This window comes from Lathyrus oleraceus, chromosome 1, assembly GCF_024323335.1.
Source record: "Lathyrus oleraceus cultivar Zhongwan6 chromosome 1, CAAS_Psat_ZW6_1.0, whole genome shotgun sequence".
In the NCBI taxonomy this organism is placed as follows: domain Eukaryota; kingdom Viridiplantae; phylum Streptophyta; class Magnoliopsida; order Fabales; family Fabaceae; genus Lathyrus; species Lathyrus oleraceus.
The window spans coordinates 229,408,605-229,425,155 of record NC_066579.1 but is presented as its reverse complement, the minus strand read 5'-3'; the positions used below and the strand labels follow the sequence as shown (position 1 = coordinate 229,425,155).

At 41.6% G+C, this 16,551-nt stretch overlaps 1 non-coding gene across 1 annotated transcript; it reads right to left on the bottom strand.

The window, feature by feature from the left end:
- Positions 1-5,068: 5,068 nt before the first annotated feature.
- LOC127116649 (small nucleolar RNA R71) lies at positions 5,069-5,175 on the bottom strand. Its single transcript, XR_007801457.1, has one exon. It is a non-coding gene; the product is annotated as a small nucleolar RNA R71 (small nucleolar RNA).
- Between the last annotated feature and the right edge of the window lie 11,376 nt (positions 5,176-16,551).

Below are 16,551 nucleotides of genomic sequence, written 5' to 3'. Positions count from 1 at the left end.
TGGTCATTGTATTCAATGTAGCCCTTTTCCATGTAAATTACCATTTTCAAACTTTGTAAAGATCCATGGAGTCCCGCCATTTGCGGACTACCATTCTATTAAATAAAGTTGAGCTTTTATCCAACTATTTCTATTCTTATTTTTTTTGGTTTTATAATTGAATTTTTATGATGATAACTTTGAAATAAATAAATTAATGAACAATCATTTTTCTTAAATAATAAGGCATTTACTTTAAGGACAATTGATTTCAAAGAGGAATGTCAACAACAATCTAAGAACGATAAGTCTTGATGTGTGAAGCATTGTTGGTCTTCCCCGAGTAGTTTGTTTGGTGACTTTACCTCCCTAATAGTTCGCCGTTCATCCTTAACATGGTTGATGAGTTGCTCCCCAAGCAGTTTATCACCCCCAGTAGAGTTAGTGGGTTGATCCCCAAGTAGTTCATCATTTATCTCCAGCAGAGTTGATGTGTTGTTCTCTTTGTAGTTGATCATCTGTCCCCAGATATGGATTTATGATCTTCATTCGCATTTATGTCTTTGCATGAACCATGGATCTCCGTGGATTCTTTATTTGGTTTTCAGATCCCTAACACCTTTATTTGGTTGTTGCATAGTTGTGGCTGTTTCTCCCCTGTGTGAGTTTGCAGATCCGGTTAGTTTGATAATGGTACCTTGGAATTGGTTTACTTCTTAATCTCCAAGAAGAGTTCGATGACTGTTGTTTTCTTTTCGAGGAATTTGTTGCTGATTTGTATCCTCGTGTGGCCTTTGATTTGTCTTGGCAGATTATTGAATCCCCAGCGAAGCCCCACATAGATGTTTGTGGATGGAATCCCTAGTAGATTGTATGGTTCTCCCCATTCAGAGTTTTTACCTCTTGTCGTGACTTGGGTCCCTAGCGAAGTTCCATCCTCTGATAGAAGATTTCTTCCTTCAGATAGTTTTTAGATTCTGAGCAGTATTGATGTTGTCCCCTGTAAGGTTGTCTCCCATTTTTTATGGTGTTGACTTAAAACTCCCAAGAGTGGTGACTTGTTGCTTTGAAAAGTAAATATAATCCCGTAGCTTGAGATGTGGACCTTCAGCATATCCTTCTTATCCTCAGCATATTGGTAGATGTGCTCGGTAGTGCTTTCGTCCACGCGAAGTTTCCAACCTGTATCTTTCTCCTCTTTTAGAGAATTTGAGTTTTAAGCAAGATCTCTAATATTCTTGACTTATCCCCTAGAAGCATTATCTTCTGATCTTTTGAGAATTTAATTTTCAGTTGGATGTTTTCTGATCCTTTATTGACTGCTGTAAGACCCCAATTTTAACCCTAAGATCCCTCATGCTATCTCATCATTTGCATCAGCTTTGGGATCACACCTTGGCACCCTCCTTACCCCTCATTCATTGGGTTTTCATTGGGAGAGATAACCAAGAAATTTTGATTGTATCATACTTTATTTTCTTTTGTTTACTAACCAAAACACCAAAAATATGTCCATGTATAGCTTTGTTTCTTTTGTAGGTAGTGTGTGCATCCACCTGTACCCTATCAAGCTCACAACTAGGGTTTAAGATCAACATAGCAAGAGATCAATCAGGGAATGGTTCACCATTGGTTATAAACATCATATATTGGATCCCCATGTTCTTCATTTATCATTTTGATCAAGAATTCATCAAGAGTTTGAAGCTTGTTTGCCTTGGAAGCCCTAATTCATATGGGTATCTTGTGTGACCTCCTCCGTAAGTTTCTTCAATAATCGGTCAATTATTTCAAGGGATACTTCATTATACATCATCTCAAGCATATATGATCCTCCATGAATCTTAAAGAACAAGAGAACTTCAAGTTTGTAAGGTGGTTCAAAGATGTTGACCAAAGAAAGTCAAATGGCCAAAACTGGGGTTCCCTAGACCCCTATCTCCTACAATATTTGTTATATGAAAATGATTCCAAGAGAAGACTTACTCTTTGTGACATTCCAAACAACTTTCATGTTTGCATTAAGAGATAGTTTTTCATGGAAAGTCATTTTTTTATAATGAAACATTATAGGTCATTTTCTGTGTGCCCTAGTTAGAAGGTCAACTTCCAAGGACCATAACTTGCTCAAGTTTTATGATATGAAGGCCATCCAGGTTTCATGATTAATTTATAGATGTCTTATCCAACTTTGATTATTTTAGAAATGTCAAATTCAACTTGAAAGGGCATTTTCCAAGAGGAAACATTATAGGTCATTTAGGACCATCACCATTGAACAAGCAATTTTCCTCAACTTCTGAAATGCATAACTCCCCCATCCCAAATCCAAATGATGTCAAATTTGTGACAAAGTTGAAGAGGAATGAAGGAGATACAACTTTAGGGAAGAAACCATTTACATTTGAAGCTCATAGCAAAGGTTATTCAAGGTGGAAGAAGTGGCCATTTGACTTTGTACTTAGAAAATTTTCAACTATGTTTGATTTCTCCAACTTCCACCTCAATATTCATCATGATCCAAGCTCCAAATGGAAAAGTGTTCAACATAAAAGTTGTTTGCCTTGATGTCACCTTTCGAAAAAGTCCAAGATCATGGCATTTGGAACATTTTACAAGGGCTTGCGCATGGTTACTTTTCATTGTCCCATTTGGATGAATCACATAACCATTTCTCAAGTACAATTGCATGGCCTCATGTTAAGCTTTCAACATCATTCATGCACAATTGTGGACCTTTTACAATCATTTCATGGGCCTATCACATGCCCATTAAAGCATGCACTAACATTACTATTTTTGACCAATTTTGGAAAATGTGTGAAAAGCAATGCAAAACCCTATAAATACATTGTCCTTGTGATCAGAATGAGGAGCCCCATTACCCAAGCTTTGAACTACATCTTACCTAACCTCCATTAATAGGATAACCTTGAAGATTTCACTTAAAATCGAGATTCAATTCCACTTCTTTTTTAGGATTGAAACTCCAAGGATCCAAGCCTTTTGATTATCCCTTTCATCTCTTGCAAGCAAGTAGAAGCAAGCCCAAGCTGATTGAGATCCAAATCGAGCTTCATCGCTGCAAATAGAAGTGGTCCACGTCGCCCTCAACTCAACCCAGTCTTCGCTCCTTAAACCACCTTCCCGTGAATCCCTCACTCAACTAAGTCCTCCTTACTTTTCTCAAGCACGAAGACCAAGAGGGATTATAAAAGAATGGAAGTTGGAAACTTCCAAGGACTCTCTCTCTCTCTCTCTCTCTCTCTCTCTCTCTCTCTCTCTCTCTCTCTCTCTCTCTCTCTCTCTCTCTCTCTCTCTCGTCCTACCTCTCTTTATTTTTTGCTCCGACAATTTTGTTTCCAAGTTATTTTTCTTCAACAAACATTATTTTCTTTTATTGCAATTTGTTTACCTTTCCGTTCAGAGCTTTGATTTTTCCCTTTTTCCTTTCCATTTTTCACTTAGCCAAAAGTAGTAGTCTCCTACATTGGGGAACTACTGCAACTTAGTTAGTTTAGTTTAAGCATTTGTTTCGAAGAAGCAGAATCCTACCGACCTGTGGAGGACTGCTCAAGTACTTCAAGATTCATCTTATTAAATTAATCAAAGTTCCAGGTTTTTTATTCAATTATTATTATTTCTTTATTATTAAATAATCATGTTTGCTTTATTGTTAAATTGTTTTTGTTCCTCTGTGTTTGCATTATTTAACATGTCCGGCTAAACTACCGGTATCGGTATGTAAACAATTTAATTAGACGGGATTTAATAATAATCGGTGTAAACTTCTTTTCTCAAATAATCTTTCTGGTTGTGGTTGGTAATTTGAATTTAATTAATTTTGTCACGAGAGTGAGAAGCTATTTAATACGGTTTTGCCACGAGAGTGGGAAATTAACTAAGGTTAGAACCGACAATCGCGAGAGCGTGAGGGTCGAACTGGATAGTAAAAACTAGGCATTGCTTTTAAAAACCGCGAGAGAACTTTAAAAGCAATTAGAACTTATTTATTTTCAAAAATTATTTTTAACTTCAAATGGGACAGCGAGAGCGTACATTCTGACTTAAAAGTATAGTCCGAGTCAACAATCATGAGAGTGTGAGATAAAGCCTTTTAAATGAGTATTTTCTACTGAAAGGTATTTGGTAATTAAAATATACACCGGTGACTTATCGAATCTCTGACAATTAATGTGTTGCATACTGATATCCCTTCATTAATAGCATTAATGAAGGGATATCAGTATGCAACACATTAATTGAACCGAACCTCTAAAAATCATCGCCTTAGCTAAACATAGTAACATCGATAGCATTAGTTTAACCATCGGTCCTTGTTGGTTCGATATCTTTTAAAACTAAACGACTAGACTGTGCACTTGCAGTCAAGTATCCGATAGACTATATTTTATATGCAGTCACGACTCAGATCAAGTTTTTGGCGCCGTTGTCGGGGACTGATTTAGTCAAATAGTGCGATTATTTCGTTACGCGGTATAGACTAAGGCAAAAAATAATTTCCTTTCCCTTATTTCTCGATTGTATGCCAAGTACTCGCTCACAAGGCGAAAACTTAGTACCACCAATCGCAGAATTAGATTGTTTATTATATTTAAGACGCTGAGTACTAGAGTACCAACAAAGGTACAATATTCCCGCTATTATCATTCCTACTACTGAACCAGTTGAAGAACCAACCATGGCTGTAGTGGGACCACATAATCTTCCTCTTAAGTTCTACGCTACCCCGTCCCAACAAGAACCTCACAACATCATTGCTGCCCCTACTATCGATCAAAATGATTTCGAGTTGAAACCCTCATTGTTATCAGCTATCCAACAACATCAATTTGCGGGAAATCCTATGGACGATCCTAATGAACATTTGACCAAGTTTGTGCAGTACGCAAACATTGTGAAGGCGAAAGGTGTATCTCAAGATACGATAAGACTACGTCTTTTTCCTTTCTCTCTAAGAGACAGAGCTTGGGCTTGGTTGCAATCCTTGCCATCCAACTCAGTCACTACATGGGAAAAACTGAAGAACGTTTTCTTAGCCCGATATTTTCCGCCGAGAAAAACTGCTACGCTAAGAGCTCAAATCAACGAATTTCGACAAAAAGATATAGAATCTCTCTACGACGCGTGGGAGAGATACAAAGACATGATGAGGATGTGTCCACATCACGGTCTGGAAGACGGTGTGATCATTCACACATTTTACAATGGGCTTCTGTAACACACAAGATTGACAGTAGACGCTTCCGCGGGCGGTGCACTTATGGACAAGCCATATAATGAAGCCTATCAACTCATTGAAAACATGGCCCAAAACCTTATCCAATGGGGAGGTGAAAGAACTCCAGTAGAAAAGTCCCAAACAAAAGGTGGAATGTACGAAATCAGTAGCCTTGATCATGTCCATGCTAAGGTAGATGCCCTTGCTCAAAAGTTAGATAACTTGACCATAACACCCGCATCCACCGTGGCTGTCGTAACTCCAAACTGCGAGTTATGTGGAGTTCCTGGACACATTGCACCAAAATGTCAGATATTAGAAGGAGTCTCCATTGATCAAGTGAGTTATGCTCAGGGAAACCCTTATTTGAATACCTACAACCCAGGTTGGAAAAACCATCCTAACGTTTCGTACAAGAACAACAACGCCTTGTATGCACCTGGCCAAGCACCTGCTGTTCCACCTGGATATCAAAAGCCAGCTACTAATGCTCTTAACATTCCTAGGAAGTCCAACCTTGAATTAATGATGGAAAGTTTCATAGCTACCCAAGCTCAAACAAACAAAGACTTCTTGAACCAAAACATACACACTAGTGAGCAACTTAAGCAATTAGCAAACAAAGTAGACGCTTTAGCCACCCACAATAAAATGCTTGAAACACTGATTTTACAAGTGGCTCAACAACAAGCATCTACTGCTGCTCCTACTGGCACATTTCCTGGATAGCCACAACCTAATCCAAAAGGACATGCAAATGCTGTTATATTGAGAAGTGGAAAAGAACTAGACGGACCCGTAGATCCAAGACTTCAAAATCCTGCCATGTACCAAAAACCTGACAAAACAACAATTGAGAAGGTAAGTTAACCGAAGGATAAGGAAGATAATACCCAAGATGCCAAAGAGAAAGAAAAACCTTATGTGCCTCCACCACCTTATAAACCATCCATTCTGTATCCTCAAAGATTCACAAATTCTAAAACTGCAGGGCAATTTAAGAAATTTGTTGAACTTCTGAAGCAACTGAATATCACAATACCCTTTATAGAAGCTATCACACAAATGCCTTCTTATGCCAAGTGTCTTAAAGAGATCCTATCCAATAAGAAAAAGATCGAGGATAACGAAACAGTTACACTTACTGCTGAGTGTAGCGCAATAATCCAAAACAACATGCCTCCCAAACTGAAAGACCCAGGTAGTTTCTCCATACCCTGTGTCATTAGAAAGTTCATCATAGACAAAGCTCTATGCGACTTGGGAGCCAACATTAGTGTAATGCCCTTATCCATCTGTAAAAGGCTCAACATGGGAGAACTAAGACCAACCAAGATGTTTGTTCAACTAGTTGACCGCTCAATCAAATATCATGTTGGTATACTAGAGAATGTTCCAGTACGTGTAGGACAATTCTACATTCCTACCGACTTCATAATCATGGACATCAAAGAAGATGCCACTACACCTATTATATTAGGAAGGCCATTCTTAGTTACCGCTGGAGCCATAATAGACGTGAAAAGAGGCAAGCTAACATTCGAAGTTGGAGAAGAAAAATTTGAATTCATCTTGACACGATTCTTACAAGTGCCAGCTATAGACGATACTTGTTATCTACTTGATGTCATAGACGAGTGCGTAAGAGAGATGGAGATGCAAGAAACCACATATTATGATATAATGAAAATCCAAATCCCTACAATCTTTGAAGATGATAATTGGCATGAACCATACCAAAATGACAGTCTAAGAGAATGCTTAGCACTTACACCCAATCACATGCCATGCCCGAAGAAACCTGACTTAGAATTAAAAACACTACCCAAGAACCTAAGATACGAATTCCTAGACACTGAACTCAAAAGACCAGTAATAGTCAATGCAGACTTAGGACATATTGAAACTAAAAAGTTACTAGATGTCTTAAGAAAATATCCAATTGCATTAGGCTACAACATCATTGATCTAAAAGGAATAAGTCCTTCTATCTGTATGCATCTCATTATGCTAGAGGAAGATTGTAAAACCTCTAGAGAACACCAGAGAAGGATCAACCCAATCTTAAGTATTGTAGTCAAGGATGAAGTAAATAAGTTATTAGATGCAGGAATCATATATTCGATCTCCGATAGTCAATGGGTTAGCCCCGTTCATGTAGTACCCAAGAAAGGGGGTGTTATAGTTGGTAAGAACGAGAACGGAGAATCTATAGCACAAAGAGTTGTGACCGGAAGTAGAATGTGCATCGACTATAGGAAACTGAACAAAGCCACTCGAAAGGATCATTTTCCTCTGCCTTTCATTGACCAAATGCTTGAAGGATTGGTTAAGCATTCCCACTTATGCTATCTAGATGGTTATTCAGGATTCTTTCAAATTCCTATCCATCCTGACGACCAAGAGAAAACAACCTTCACATGCCCTTATGGTACATTTGCTTATCGATGAATGCCATTTGACTATGCAACGCTCCCGCAACATTCCGAAGATGCTTGATGTTAATCTTCATTGACTTTATAGGCGACATTATGGAAGTCTTTATGGACGATTTTTCTGTTTGTGAGCAGAGCTTTGAAGGATGTCTATCAAACCTTGAAATGGTACTTGAAAGACGCGTAAAGGTGAATCTCGTATTGAATTGGGAGAAATGCGATTTCATGGTCCAACAAGGAATCGTGCTAGGACATGTAGTATCTGATAAAGGAATTGAAGTAGACAAAGCTAAAATCGAAATTATAGAAAATCTTCAACCTCCGAAAACCGTACGAGAAATACGAAGTTTCTTAGAACACGCCAATTTCTACCGACGCTTTATCAAAGATTTCTCGAAAATTACCAAACCACTGACTGGTTTATTAATGAAAGACGCTGACTTTATCCTTGATGAGAAATGTTTAACAGCGTTTGAACAATTAAAAACAACTTTAATCACCGCACCTATCATGCAACCACCTGACTGGAGATTACCATTCGAAATCATGTGTGATGCGAGTGACTATGCCGTAGGCGCAGTGCTAGGACAAAGGAAGGATAGAAAACTTCATGCGATCTACTACGCAAGTAGAACCTTAGATCCTGCCCAAATGAACTACGCCACCATTGAAAAGGAACTTCTAGCTATTGTGTTCGCTTTAGACAAATTCTATTCTTACTTAATAGGAGAGAAAATCATCATCTATATTGATCACGCTGCTATTAGATACTTGCTAAGTAAGAAGGATGTCAAACCAAGACTCTTAAGATGGATCCTAATCTTACAAGAATTTAACTTCGAAATAAAAGATAAGAAAGGTACTAAGAACGTAGTAGCAGACCACTTATCATGAATCGAAGGGAATAAGCCTGAACAAGTTCCAATCAATGATGATTTCCCTTACGAACGACTTATAGCCCAAATGGAAAGCGACATGTTTGAGCTAACCTTAAATGATACCGAAATAGAAGAATTCGTGGAAGAAATTCATACGAATATAACTCTGTCATGGTATGCTGACTTTGTCAACTACCTAGCTGCTGGAGCACATCCACCGGACCTATCATACCAACAAAATAAGAAATTATTTCATGATCTAAAACAGTACTACTGGGATGAACCTCTGCTTTTCAAGAGAGGTGCCGACGGTATTTTCCGTCGATGTGTTTCTGAGGATGAAATAGATGATATAATCTCTCATTGCCATTCCGCTCCCTATGGTGGGCACGCAAGCACTTCAAAAAATTGTGATAAGATCTTACAATATGGCCTCTTTTGGCCTACTCTATGGAAAGATGTCCATAATGTGGTTATAAATTGCGACCGGTGCCAACGCACTGATAACGTTTCAAGATGCGACAAAATGCCGTAAACAGGCATCTTAGAAGTGGAAGTCTTTGATGTGTGGGGGATTGGCTTCATAGGACCATTCCCGTCTTCTTTTGGTAATAAGTACATACTCGTAGCTGTCGATTACGTTTCAAAATGGATCGAGGTTGTAGCTTCTCCGACAAATGACACACCAGCATGGGTACCAAACGAACCCTCATGCACTTCATGCATCAACATGTCTGCTTCGTGTCTATCCACGCATCTGAGCAGAACCATGTCAAAGTTCCTCTTATACAGCACATCATCCTGATTCAAATAAAAGCTTCCAGCTAGCCTTCTTAGGGTTATCTTGTCATTCTTTGACGCCCCTTCAGGATACTCCTGGCTCTTGAGGAAGTTCTTGATATCATAGTACCATGGTTTATCATCAACAACAGACTCGGCTGCAAACACATACGCGGGCCTCTCGAGTCGATTCACCGCAACATGTGGCACATGATTCCACCAATGAACTTTGATCATAGAAGACAAAGTAGCCAAGGCATCAGCCATCTGATTTTCATCCCGGGGGACATGATACAGCTTCACCTTCTTGAAGAACGTCAAGATCCTTCTGGTGTAATCTCTGTAAGGAATCAAATGCGGCTGATTGGTATTCCAATCTCCATTGACCTGATTAATCACTAGAGCGGAATCCCCATAAATGTCAAGTGTTTTGATCCTCAAATCAATGGCTTCTTCTATCCCCATGATACAAGCCTCATACTCAGCCTCGTTGTTGGTGACGTCGAAAGTCAATCTGGCAGAAAAAGGTATATGAGCACCTTTAGGGTTAATAAGCACTGCCCTAACACCGTTACCGTTCACATTCACAACCCCATCAAACATCAACGTCCACTTGTCATAAGGATTCGGTCCTTCCTCGACAAGAGGCTCTTCACACTCTTTCATTTTCAGATACATGATGTCCTCATCAGGGAATTCAAACATCATCGAATGATAGTCATCAATCGGTTGCTCGGCAAGGTAGTCTGACAGAATACTACCTTTGATGGCCTTCTACGACGTGTACTGAATATCATATTCTGTTAAAATCATCTGCCAACGGGCAACACGTCCGGTGAGAGCCGGCTTCTCAAAGACGTACTTTACTGGATCCATCTTAGAAATCAATAAAGTGGTATGGTTCAACATATATTGCCTCAGTCGGCGAGCAGCCCAGGCCAAAGCACAACAAGTTTTCTCAAGCTGTGAATATTTGATTTCACAATCGGTAAACTTTTTGCTAAGGTAGTATATGGCATGCTCTTTTCGACCAGACTCGTCATGCTGTCCCAATACACACCCCATCGAGTTCTCAGTTACTAATAGGTACATTATCAGAGGTCTCCCAGGAACTGGAGGTATGAGGATTGGAGGTTTCTGTAAATACTCTTTTATCTTGTCAAAAGCTTTCTGACAATCATCATTCCACCTGATTGCTTGATTCTTTCTTAGCAATTTGAATATCGGTTCACACGTGGCAGTTAGGTGAGATACAAACCTTGCAATGTAGTTCAATCTCCCTAAAAACCCACGAACCTGCTTTTTAGTTTTCGGTTCAGGCATTTCTTGAATAGATTTGACTTTTGCTGGATCAACCTCAATCCCTTTCTCGCTGACAATGAAGCGTAACAGCTTACCGGATCTCACTCCAAACGTACACTTGTTTGGATTCAGCCTCAGTTTGAACTTTCTCAGCCTGTCAAACAATTTCTGCAAATTTACCAGGTGCTCCTCTTCTGTCTGCGACTTCGCAATCATATCATCCACGTACACTTCAATCTCTTTGTGCATCATGTCATGAAAGAGAGTTGTCACAGCCCTCTGATAGGTAGCACCGGCATTCTTCAGCCCAAATGGCATCACCTTATAGCAGAATGTGCCCCAAGGTGTAATGAATGTCGCCTTTTCCATGTCCTCTGGCGCCATCTTGATCTGATTATAGCCAGAAAAACCGTCCATGAAAGAGAAAACCGAGGATTGAGCCGTATTATCCACCAATACATCAATGTGAGGTAATGGGAAATCATCTTTCGGACTCGCTCTATTCAAATCCCGGTAATCGACACACATTCTAACTTTGCCATCCTTCTTCGGCACAGGAACGATGTTGGCAACCCACGGGGGATAAGTCGTTACTGACAAGAAACCCGCATCAAACTGCTTCTGAACCTCTTCCTTGATCTTAACATCCATATCAGGACTAGTTCTCCGAAGCTTCTGCTTGACTGAAGGACACTCTTCTCTGAGAGGTAGTCTATGCACCACAATATCGGTATCCAACCCAGGCATATCTTGGTACGACCAGGCGAATATCTCCACATACTCTCTCAGCATCTCAATCAACCTGCTCTTGACGTCTTCCTTCAAAGCAACCCCGATCTTAATATCTTTTCTGGCGTCCTCAGTACCAAGATTAACAATCTCCAACTTTTCCTGATGAGGTTGGATGACCCTTTCCTCTTGCTTCAACAATCTGACCAATTCTTTAGGGAGTTCACAGTCTTCCTCACTCTCCTCTTCAGCTTGGTAGATAGGATTATTGAAATCATACTGAGCCATAACAGAATGGTGCATAGTGGATTCCGTGAGATCACTTTTGCATGTTTAATGCTTTATTTTAGAAAAAAGAGTTCAAGAAAGTCACAAAAAACAAAAACATTGCCATTTTTATTTTTTTGAAAAATGAAAACAAAAATAGAAAGACAGGGATCACAAAATTGTTTGCAAAACGTCCTTTATTAATGATATCATTGAAAAACATGATGAGGCCCTACAATGAACCACTACGCCTTAGGCAAAACATAGGGTTTTGTGCAAAATGAAAAACAAAAGAAAATTACTCTGTTTGAAGAGTAACTTGGACCACATCTTCTGCCGTCCAATTGTTGATCAACTCCCCTGGTGCACACGGGCGAACCCAGTTGTCCAGATCACAATCACTGTCACCATCTTCACTACTGGTTACAAAGACATCACCGTGATTCATCAGCCCAGCGCTGGTAAAGGTACTCGAACCTGTCTGCACACCCTGCTCCGCCTGCAGAGGTTGATAACCAATTTCGAACTTATCTTCTTTGACAGGAAAATCCACCATCTTGCCCCAGCCTTCAGCCTTACCAGAGTTGACAACCTCCATAGCTTGCTTATACGATGCAATTGAGGCACTTGGCTTCTTCTGCTCAGCAAAAGCCACCCTCTCAAGAGCAACGGTCTCGAATTCCTGGCATAAAGTTTCATGGATCTCACCATCCACCTCCACATACTTGAAAGAGGATAGATGACTCACCAGAATATCTTCTTCACCACACACGGTCACAATCTGACCGTTCCAGACATACTTCAACTTCTGGTGGAGAGTTGACGAAACTGCCCCAGCTGCGTGAATCCAAGGACGCCCCAACAAACAACTATATGCTGGCTGGATGTCCATCACATAGAAGACAATGTCAAACACCTCCGGACCGATCTTCACCGACAAGGTGACTTCACCAAAAACAGACCGTTTGGATCCGTCAAATGCACGCACAATCAGATCACTCGGAGTGAGGACAACTCCTTCAACATCAATCTTACTCAGGATCTTCTTGGGCAACACATTCAAAGAAGAGCCAGTGTCCACCAACACATGTGACAACACCGCACCCTTGCACTCCATGGTGATATGCAAGGCCTTGTTATGGTTACGACCCTCAGGCGTCAAGTCCAAATCTGTGAACCCCAAACCATGCCTGGTACTGACATTGGCAATCACCCCCTCCAACTGGTTGACAGAGATCTCCTGAGGCACGTAAGCCAGATTCAGCATCTTCAACAAGGCGTTACGGTGTGCCTCAGAGCACAGAAGCAATGAGAGTATAGAAATTTTGGACGGAGTCTGATTCAGCTGATCTACAATCTTGTAGTCACTCTTCTTGATTATTTTCATGAACTCCTCCACGTCTTTCTCAAACAAACCCTCAGGCGCCTCCTTCTGAGCTGGTTCTTCATCAACCACAGTTTGTTTACCCTTAGCTTTGGCGAGAGCCTCAGCATTGTTATCTCTCGACGGTTGGGGTGCAAACAAACGACCGCTTCTGGTGAAACCTCCAGGCCCTCCAACGTTGTCCACAACTGGACCAACGACCACAGGAGTTCTACTAGGCAACCCAATAGTCACAAGAGACTGATTCACCGGCCTAATCTGACTTTCAGCCCTTCTGTTGCTGCGGTAAGCACTGTCATACTTCCACGGCACAGCCCTATTATCAACAGCCCTTCTACCGGTCATAGCAATAGTAGTTGGAGCACTGACGGTTACAGGAGCAGAAATGGTAACAGGAGTACCACTGCTTGTAGGTGCATTAACAATTCTCTGGCCACGTCCCTCTGACGGTTTGAAGAAAATGGTGACGGTTGACACCACCCCACGATCTCTAACAGCCCGACTGAACTGTAAACAGCCCTCATCAATCAGATTCTGAATACCAGCCCTCAACTGTATACAACCATTCTCTGACTCTGCACACTCTGCACAATCATGACCACATCTTGGGAATACGCCCCCATTCAACAAACGGTCCTTCACAATAACCAACGGAGTCTGAATCTCCTCAACACTGACCACCAAATCTTCAGCTTTACCATCTTCCAAATTGTTCACTCTGTGTGCACCATGCGGCGGCATAGGGTTGTTCACAACATTCGGCACAGGAGCAAAATTGATAGTTTTAGCGTCAATTAGGTCCTGGACCTTATGATGAAAAGCCCGACAGTTCTCAATATGGTGCCCCGGTGCACCAGAGTGGAAATCACAACGCAAGTTGGCATCATACCCAGGTGGTATCTTTGTCAACGGTGCCATAGTACGCAACTCCACGAATCCCAATCTGAGCAACTCAGGTAGCAACTCAGCATAGGTCATCGGTAACGGGTCAAAACGTCGATCAGGCATCCTCTGTCTAGGCTGATACGGACGTTGCTGTTGTTGTTGTTGTGGCAGTTGTGGTTGAACTCTTTGTTGTTGCTGTTGACGAGGTTGAGGTGCTGGAATGGTTACAGCAGCAACCGGGTGATATTGATTTCTGTTTGCACTTCTTCTGTGTTGCACAGCATTGGTTTCACCCTCTCTCCTGTGAGGTGCCCCAGCAAACGGTTTCTTGGAAGACGAGGAACCCACATCCTGAATCTTTCCAGCTTTGATCAGGCTTTCTGTCCTCTCCCCACATATTACAACGTCCGAGAAACTACCGAATGGGCAACTTCCCATCCGGTCCATGAATACTCCTTGTAAAGTTCCGATGAACATGTCAGTCAACTCCCTTTCCAGCATAGGGGGTTGTACTCTTGCGGCCAACTCACGCCACCTCTGGGCGTACTCCTTGAAGCTTTCACCAGATTTTTGACAAAGACTCTGCAACTGAGTCCGGCTCGACGCCATGTCCATATTATGTTTGTACTGCCTCAAGAAGGCCTCCCCCAAATCTCTCCAATTTCGGATAGAATCTCTCTTAAGCTCCATGTACCAATCCAAGGAAGCCCCAGACAAGCTATCCTGGAAGAAATACATCCACATTTTCTCGTCATCTGTGTAAGAAGAGATTTTCCGGTAATACGCCTGCACATGGGTGCGAGGACAAGAAGTACCGTTGTACTTATCAAATGAGGGCGCTTTGAATTTGTAGGGAATCCTCAAACCTTCCACCAAACCCATATTTGTAACATCAAAACCCAGGGAGTTCTGACATTCCATAGCTCGGATTTTCTCAGCAAGGGCATCAACTTTCCGATCCCTCTCTTCAACCCTCACTACATCATCGTCTTCACTGAGGAGTGTGAACATATCCTCCTGCCTGTCAACAAGCGGAGCAGGATGACGAATCGGAGCTCGGGTAGCTCTGGCATTAATAGTCTCTGCAGCAAGAGGTTGTCCGTTGATTCTGATACCCCTCAATTCATCCCCTACAGCATAGTCATTGGCGGGAGCAGCAGCAGCAACATTCTCATGAACTGGGACACCCACTGGTGAAGCACGGTTGGACGGCGGAATCACGGCTTCCTGTCTCTGGGCTAAGGCACACAGCTCCTCTTGCCCCTGAACGACCCCTTACATCATAGTCATGAATTGGGCCATGTTAGCCCTCATCTCGGCCAATTCTGCTTGAACCTGGTCCATGTTCCTCTGTTGATTCAATCTGGTTGAATAACGGTGCGGTCGTTGATCAGTTATTCTGCCTGACACAGGAACCAAAGTGAGAAGTCACGAACAAGAACACCTGTTATGCAAAATGATATGTGTATGATGCTAATGATGCGTATGATGCACATGATATGTTCATTTCTCAGGCATTCAAAGAGCCTAATTCATCTTTCAAGAAATGGCAACCTGCAGCAAACAACAAGGAAGCAACACAAGATAACTGAGCACCAGGTGAAACATCAACAACCTCATCTATAGATATGAGCAACAAGGATCATACAACAATATCAACAAAGATCCAAAAAAATGGAGTACAACAAATGAATCCCATCCAACAAGCCTGGAGGTGATTCTCAACATAAACAATAGAGATACAAGCTAAGACAAATGGCTTCCAGGAATGAGCGTCTTCAGGTAGCGGCACTGGTCTATCAACAGGTCGCACTCTGAGCATTCTGGCAAAGGAGTGATCTTCTCCTTCAGTTGTCTTCTGAGCTCCACAACTTCTTCTCCAAGTTGGCTCTCTGATGCATGTCTCGAGTCTACTTCCTTCTTCAGTTGGATATCTTTGTCTCTAAGTTGCTTCTCCAAGTCTCTTATCTTCTTCTGATAACTGGCTTCAGCTCTCTGCAACCTCAAGCACTCCCGGTGTTCTGCATTCAGCAAGTTCTCTATCTCTTCATAGGACCTCGTCTTGCTTTTTACTCCACTAGCATCTACACCCTGCATGTCTCTGAGTTGATGAGCCAAGTTCAACTTATCAGCTTTGGCTTTGTAGAGCTCCATCTGGGTATCTTGCTCCTTCTCTTTCAACCGGCGATTCTCCATCAGGGCTTGCTTGTACTGCTCAGCAGGTACACTCTCAGCAAGGATCAAAGGTGGTTGAACTTGCAAAGGCTTCATCCTATCATAGGGCAACAACAAAGTTTCCACTCTCTTCTTGACCCATTCAGTGTAGTCAGGCATAGCAATGGCAAACTTCTTCCCTAAAACAGTTCCATCTTTGACACCAATGGTCTTCCAAGCTCTTCCTACTCGCTCCAATCTAACAGGGTCACTTCGCTTCTCAAAATACACACTCTCAGCTACCTCAACCTCAAGTGGTCTTCCATTCATCACAAACCCCAACTGGCAAAGAGAAAGAACCGGATTGTAATTGATGCAGCCCCTGGTCCCTACAAGTCGCACATTACGAAACTCTCCACAGCTCATAATGACATTACGCACATCCATCCGGTAAGATTTCCACCTGATATCATAAGAGGTAAGAGACATAACCCTCTGAGTCCACTTATGAGTGCT